We start from the raw sequence: 8,313 nt of genomic DNA on the forward strand, positions 1-8,313 counted from the left end.
AGATTAAACACTATAGCACCTTTATTAAGAGAACAAAAAATTTAGTAAGTAACAAACCTTGCTAACATGACCAACAATAATCAGGGAGGGAAATAGGATTAAGTCTAAGTATACTCTTCTCCTCAATAATAATCACAGCAAGTTGACAAGGGTGCCAAGATGATTCAGTAGAAAAAAATTTAGTCCTTTTCAACAAATGGTGCCAGGTAACTGAATATCCACATGCAAAAAATTAAGGTGGCCCCTCCCTCACAACATACACAAAATTAATTCAGCATGGATCAGAGACCTACTGTAAAGCTTACACTATAGAACTACTAGAGGAAAACATAGATGTAAATTTTTGTGACCTTGGATTAGGCAATGATAGATAAAACACCAAAAGCACAAGCAATCAAATAAAAAATAAATAAATTGGCCTTCATCCAAATTAAAAAAGACTTTTGTGCTTCAAGGACACTATCAAGAAAATGAAAAGTTGTGCTCACTTCTGCAGCACATATACTAAAATTGGAATGATACAGAGAAGATTAGCATGGGCCCTGAACAAGGATGACATGCAAATTCATGAAGTGTTTCTTATTTTTAAAATATAGCTAGGAAACTAGAAGAAGCTGCTGCTGAATTTGAACCTGGATCCTATAGAGCTTCTCCTCTAGGATCTACTGATGAGTCAAATCTATATCAAGATCTAGTTTTGAAAACATCACAAGAATATGTACGGATTTTGAAGAAAATTGATATGATCTGAAAGATAAATAGTAAAAATTTACCTCCTGGGCTCTTTACACAACATTTTAGTTGTTTCCCATTAAACATGACATGAAAATCTTTATTAAAGGAAAATATTTTTGTATTATAATAAAAAAAAAGAAAATGAAAAGATGGCCCACAGAATGTGAGAAAATATTTGCAAGTCATTTATCTGATAAGTGTCCAGGATACAGAATATATAAAGAACTTAAAACCCCAGGACCAGCTTAATCTGGTCTTACTCTAATGATAACAAGATACTGAGTTGTTTTTCAGAAACAACAGAACAAAACTGCAAGTCATGCAACCAAAGCATGTGTGAAGGAGAAAATTTTGACCTCAAATAATACTTAGAACTAAAGTTTCTCCCTTCCATGGAACCAAAGGACTAGGACATGACTGGAACCTGAACACAAGAACACTTTCAAAAGCAAAGGGTCTGTTGTCCAGGAAGATCTGATGCTGAAGCCCACTTTACCACACCTTACCATACATGGCCAAGTTCCAAAGCCCTCCAGTGGAAACCTGCCCTGCCAGTGCTTCCACATTCCAACACATCCTCCCCTAACTCATGAAAGTTTGACTGAACTCCAGATCAGGAAGAAAGATTTGAGCCCTGCCTCCTGTCTCTTGCTGGTCAACCTCAAGATAAAGTCCTTTTCTTTTCTCAAAAGCTAGTGCCATAGTATTAGCTTCTATGGGTGTTGGGCAATGAGCTCTTGCTTGGTAACAAACCCTTACAACTCAACAATAAAAAGACATAAAAGACAATCCAATTTTAAAATGAGCAAATGATTTAAATAGACATTTTCAAAAGATATACAAATGGCCAGTAAAAACATGAAAATATCTGTAACATCCTTAGTTATTAGAGAAATGTAAACCTAAGCCACAATGACATATCATTTCAAACACAGGAAGATGGCTATAATAAAATAGACAGATGATAGCAAGTGTTGGCAAGGATGTAGAGAAATTAGAGCCCCCATATATTGCTTGTGGGAATGTAAAATTGTTCAGCTGCTTTGGGAAACAGTTTGGCATTCCTCAAAAGGTTAAATGTAGAGTTATCATATGACCCAGCAATTCCACTTCTAGATATATACCTTAGAGAACTAAAAACATATGTTCACATTAGAACATATATTTTTTCATAACAGTATTATTCATAATAGCTAAAAAGTGGAAACAACCCAAATGTCCATTATCTGATAAACAGATAAACAAAAACAATGGATAAAAGATGTGGTATATCTATACAATGGAACATTACTTGACAATAGAAAGAAATGAAGTACCTATACATTATACAACATAGATGAACCTTGAAAACATTGTGTTAAGTGAAAGAAGCCAGACACAAAATCTAGATACTGTTGATTCCATTTCTATGAAAACTACCTGGTTGAGCTTGGGATAGTCTACAATAAGATGAACTAAGTAATATTTACTATTTAATTTGACTGTCAGGCCCCTGAAGAAAATGCCAAATCCTGGAAAATTAAATGGTGATATAATAGACACCACCATCCCTATGTTCTTTAGGTCCATAATTGAAGCACTAATCTTCACCATTGCCCCAGGGTGTGATACTTTTTTTAAATTTAGTGTCTTGGTCAGGGGTAAGACAGAATAGTTTCAGAGTTCCTACTTGGCTTTAGCTACCTTCACTATGATAACTCTTATTCCACAGGTCAAGAATTCAGTGTGAGTATTATCCAACTGCCAAGAATACCAATCCCTACTATATATCTGAGAATAGGAAAATAATAGTCACGTGGTTCTATCCGTGGACCCATTAGATATTGTAAGCTTGACTTTAATTAGGACTCCCTTTATTACTTGGCCTCTTTTACTTGCTACTTTCACATGGGGACCATAATAAATTTTGAGTCTCTAAGTGTGAATATCAGTTCAAATTCTGTGTGCAATAGTTCTCAAAATGTCCAGGCATTCCTCTTTCCCCAGTGTAAAGGCGCTGAAGTAAGTGACCCTGGGCCCTTTTGGGGATAGTATATAATATAGTATACACTTGCTGTGGGTTGTAGGTCTCTCCTCCTAGGGAGCTGAACACCTCTTCTGTTAGTAAAGTCTGTATGTGAAAATCAGCTCAGACCCAGAAACTGAACAAGGAATTATGACTGTATTGAAGTGACTGCTCTCAATCTCCTGTCCTTGCATTCTTACCATCTTCTGGTTGTAGATAATAAGCAGCACACTTGTTGGCTGCCCATCTATTTTACTTGTATAGACAGCATCCTCTATTAAGCATCTCTACAAATCTTTTTGACTGTCCTCTCTGATCTTTCTGGTTGTTACAGTAATTAGGACCTCTTGGTTCCTGACTGTAAGCAGTGCCCCCTGGTGTCTGTTACTTTGGTGCCTCATAAGCCACCTGGATATTAAAAGGCCCAGGTCTGTGAGCCCCTCTCCTCCTAACAGCCCTGGCCTACAGAAAAGACCAACCCCTGAACTTCTCAGTGATGCTGGTTCCCCTCTCACCAGTACATTCCTCATGGCCTTGGAGATGAGACTTAATCATCTAGTGGGTCTTCTGGCCTTATACAATATGTCCATTCCAGTATGTCCACTTCCCTGAGACTCTATTCCTTCCTCTACCATACACCTCATGCCATATACCAATACCTGAATTCTATTTAGGAATTTCCACTTAACCCAGCATAGATCTTTGATTTTTCCACACACCTAACAGCTCACCCAGCAAAGAGTTTGCCCCATTCCTTGCAAGATATTAAATCACACATCCTTAGAAAGTATTGTGAAGCAAATACATTTTTGCTTAACCTGTCTTTATTCTGGACCCCTTAAACAATTTCAAAGCCTAATCCCAGGGATTCTCCACATGTCTTACAGAGCTCTGTGATTCTATCAAACATGCAAGCTAATTCTTGCCTCTTTCTTGGTGTTACTCTCTATCCTCCTTTATGAGGCCCAGCTTGTCCCCAGCTGGGGTATACTGAGATTTAACCCTTATTATCAGACTGGCAGCTAGGGGAGGAGATGGGACATTTCCTTAAGGGAATACGTATTGCATTGCTGGGGAGAGGCCTTTGTAATGTCTTTCTACAGAGTTCTCCAGGGAGATGTAAGCCACCCCTTGGAGCTCTGGGAGTTCAGAGAGGTCTACATAACCGAGATCATCAGGAGCATCCATCCAATTATCTCCAACCTATGTACCAGGTTCCTAAGTGTGATATTTTTATTTACAAGAAATATATATTTGGTCTTCATGTCATTTCTTGCACAGGGCTCCTAAAACCCTTGGAATTTCCTAAATGGTGAGAGCAATTAGGGTGCCTTTTGTTAATGATAATGAGGTGACTTTTTGGAAAACACCTCAAGTTGGGGGCTGGTTGCCAGGAGAACTAACCATATGAATAGAGGGTTGGAATTTTTAGTCCCACCCCCTGGCCTCTGGGGAAGGGAGAGGGGCTGGAGACTGAGTTCAATCACCAGTGGCCAATGAGTTAATCCATCATGCCTATGTAATGAAACCTCCATAAAACCCCTAAAGGATGGAGCTCAAAGAGCTTCTAGGTTAGTGAACACGTGAGGATTTGAGGGGAATGGTACACGTGGAGAAGGCATGAAAACTCCACGACCTTTCCCCATGCCTTGTGCTATGTATCTCTTTCATCTGGATGTTCTTGAGTTATATCCTTTTACAATTAACCAGTGATTGACCTAGTAAGCAAAGTGTTTCTCTGTGAGCTACTCTAGCAAATTAATTGAACCCAAGGTTGGAGTGGGGGGTCATTGGAACCTCCAGTCTGTAGCTGGTTGGTCAAAAGCACAGGATAACCTGGGCTTGCTAGAAGTTAGTAGGGAGGCAGTCTTGTGGGACTGAGTCCTTAACCTGCGAGTCTGATGCTGTCTCTAGGTAGACAGTGTCAGAATTGAGTTGAACTGTAGGGACATCCAGCTGGTGTCAGAGAATTGATGGGGTGTGTGGGGAAGAAAACTGCCACACACTGAAACTGGTGACCAGAATCCTTACCAAGTTTTCTCAAACAAGGCCCCGACCTTGGCATAACAGACCTATATTGACTGATCAATTAGCATTTCTGGAGTGTTATGACTCAGAAGTCCCATGTCTGCCTTTCTGCTTTTCACCATCATGGACTGAACTGTGTCCTCCTAAATTTCACATGTTAAAGCCCTAACCCCCTATGTGACTCTATGCAAAGATAAGGCCTTTAAGGAGATAATTAATGTTGAATGAAGTCATAAGGGTGAGATACTACTCCAACAGGACTGGTGTCCTTATGAGAAGAAGAAACACCAGAGCTTGCTCTCTCACTCCATTTACATGCATCAAGGAAAGGCCATATGAGGACACAGCAAGAAGGTGGTCATCTGCAACCCAGGAAGAGAGCCCTTACCAGACACCAGCCCTGCTGATGCCTTGATTTTGGACTTCTAATCTTCAGAACTCTGAGAAAATTACATTTCTATTGTTTAAGCCACCCAGTCTTTGGCATTCTGTTATGGCAGCCTGAACTAATACATCACCCATGTCTGCTCTTCCTCTGGAGGAGAAAGGGGTTTTTCGTTAGCTCTCAAAATATTTAATTTTCTGTTAACCACCCTCAGTTTCCTGCTTTCTCTTTGCAAGTTGTCAAACACAGCCTAGTAGTAACCAGATAATGCCACTGTCCTTGAAGGAGTTGTTCTCCATGAATCTTTTAAATACCAGAATCATAGCACCAACAAGGTCATTCCTCTACACCAGGACATTTTTCCAGTGTATCACTGCTGGAACCTTCAGCAATTAGGCTGCCATTTTGTGCCAGAGATTATCCATCCTGCACATTCCACTTAAAACAAAGTCCTCTTTGTCAGCCAGTTAAGGAGTGAGCCATTCTCAAAACTCACCTTGCTGCCTGATTTCCTGAATCAATCTTAGTACTATTTGCATCAATTCAGGCCTTCTCATAAGTAAGCATCAAGACAGGATTAGACATTTGAGAGATTTATTGTGGTGGCTCTGTGAAGGATAAAAGTGAGACTAGGAGTAGGTAAGAAGAGGCTTCAGACCACTATGTAGGTTTGACAACTGTGAAAGGAGAGAAGGAGGAAAGGATTGCTTAGAACCAGCCTCTGAATGCAGTTTCATTCTAAGAAAGTCTTGGCTAAGCCAGTGAGTAGACTCAAAGCACAAGTTATTCTTTAAAGAATCTCACATTGAACATGAATGGTCTGGTTCTTATGTACTGACCAAACTCAGCCATTGATTCATAGCAGCTTGGGAAAAGTGTTATCTGTGGTGGTTGATTCAAAGCTGTAACAGCTAAGGCTGTAAATCAACTATGCTCCATGTATCAGGTCCTCTTGAAGGAGATCTGAGTAGCCTACTTCTATGGCTGCCATTGTGTGGGTATTAATACTTTGACTTGATAAAGAGTAAGGATAGAATACTGCTATTTTCTCATCAAAACTTTGCCTCCTTCTCCTGGGCACTACTACATTTCCCTGCCTCCTTCAAGTTAACAGGGCTATGTGACTCAGCTCTGGTTGATAGAATGTACACCTGTTCTTTGCTTGGTCTCTCTTTTTTTAAATTTTTATTTATTTTTGTCTGCGTTGGGTCTTTGTTGCTGTGCATGGGCTTTCTCTAGTTGCAGCCAGCAGGGCTACTCTTTGTTGTGGTGCATGGGCTTTGCATTGCGGTGGCTTCTCTTGGTGCGGAGCACGGGCTCTAAGCATGCGGGCTTCAGTAGTTGCAGCACGCGGGCTTCAGTAGTTGCAGCACGCGGGCTCAGTAGTTGCTGCAGGTGGGCCCTAGAGTGCGTGGGCTTCAGTAGTTGTGGTGTGTGGGCTCAGTAGTTGTGGCTCGTGAGCTCTAGAGCTCAGGCCCAGTAGTTGTGGCACATGGGCTTAGTTGCTCCGCAGCATGTGGGATCATCCTGGACCAGGGATCAAACCCATGTCCCCTACATCAACAGGCAGATTCTTAACCACTGTGCCACCGGGGAAGTCCCTGCCTGGTTTCTTAAATTTCCATACAGCCCTCTACTCTCTTTCTACTTCTGAGGCAAACTTGAAGTTGATATGTTGAAGAAGAAACACAAGATGGAGGGGTAGGCTGAGCCTCTGAGTCACCGCTTTGAGAAGAGATGCCAGACTGCAGTGGACTATGTGATGTGGTCAAGCAGTAAGTCTTGACAATTAAGATTCTGACATTTGGGAGCTGCTAATTTCAATAACTAGCCTAGCTTTTGTGTTCCAACAGTTAGCTTACTTTCTTGGTAGAAATGTTTTAAAACAAGCAACTTTTAAAAGTTCTATTTTCATTACTTAGCTAGAATCTTCATATGGGCATGTGTGTTGGAATGACTGAATGAAGAAGAGATGGGATACAGAAGCTAAATGACTCCTTATTCTCATCCATCTTATCTTTTAAATAGTAATATTCTATAAAACACAGCCTAACTCTACTAAATAACCAAGCAGAATTCTAAATAACTAATGTAATACACACTTTTAAATTTCTTATACAAACTCCTTAAGATTACTTGCAAAAATATTACTACTATTCTCTAGAAATGTTTTTCCAAATAGTGAGTGCCTACAGTTTCTAAATAACATCCAGATCATCCTTGTTCAAATCATCTTTGAACCAAAACAGCATTTTTTCTCCAAAATAGAATTTCTTGTTTTTTTCCAATGATGCATTAGTAAGTTAAGTCTTTACCTGGTCCTTCACAATGACTAGTGAAAATCGTGTGTAATGTTTCAAGACTGTGAGAATAGCTCTAGGAAATCTTTCTAAACTCAATGAAACAGATATAACCAACTTTATCTCCAAGCTGTCTTAGTTTTTAATATGCAATGGTTGAATTATTTTTATATGATTTTGAATCTAAGAAGCAAGTGCCAAATCATGTGTGAAAATGTGAAATGATTTATAATCATCTAAAATCTATTATGCTTCACCTGTGCATGAAACCAGGATCTTAATACTTTGAAAGTTGTTAGAATGGTGTATGTTCAGCATATTGTAAATAGCACAAGATTTATTATTTTATTCCATGTTTTAAAAATCTTAGATCCCCCTCACCTATCATCTTAAAGATATAAATGTTAATTCTAATAATATTTCAGTGGTTCTACTTTTAGCAATTTCCTCCAGTAATTACACCTAGATTGATTAACAAATTACTTGAAATTTTATGTACTTCTTTAATTTACTGTTTATATTTACTAGGTGCCTAATAAATACCAGGTACTTTGCAAACACTAGAGAATTTTAAAGTAAAATAGATTGGCAAAAACCTTGCTTTTTAACAACTAGAGAGATTAACCATAAAATATAAATAAAGTGGAGAAAGAAGAAACAAACACAAAAATATCAGGTAATAACTACTTTGCAAAGAATTCAGATTGGGTGGTGAAATGAAGAGTGACAGCGGACAGCGAGGCTACTTTAAATATGTGGTCCAGGACAGTCTCTCTGAAGGAGGCATTTAAGCTACAATCTGAATAACTAGACTGAGGGAGTCACATTAAGTTAAGGAGAACTCTGTTCCACATGTAGGG

The 8,313-nt window shown here is 39.2% G+C and overlaps 1 non-coding gene across 1 annotated transcript; it reads left to right on the top strand.

Annotated features, from left to right (window-relative positions):
- Positions 1-480: 480 nt before the first annotated feature.
- On the top strand, positions 481-587 carry LOC114235916 (U6 spliceosomal RNA). The gene has a single exon (XR_003621986.1). It is a non-coding gene; the product is annotated as a U6 spliceosomal RNA (small nuclear RNA).
- The last annotated feature ends 7,726 nt before the right edge of the window (positions 588-8,313 follow it).

The sequence above is a fragment of the Balaenoptera acutorostrata genome, chromosome 2 (assembly GCF_949987535.1).
Source record: "Balaenoptera acutorostrata chromosome 2, mBalAcu1.1, whole genome shotgun sequence".
Lineage (NCBI taxonomy): Eukaryota > Metazoa > Chordata > Mammalia > Artiodactyla > Balaenopteridae > Balaenoptera > Balaenoptera acutorostrata.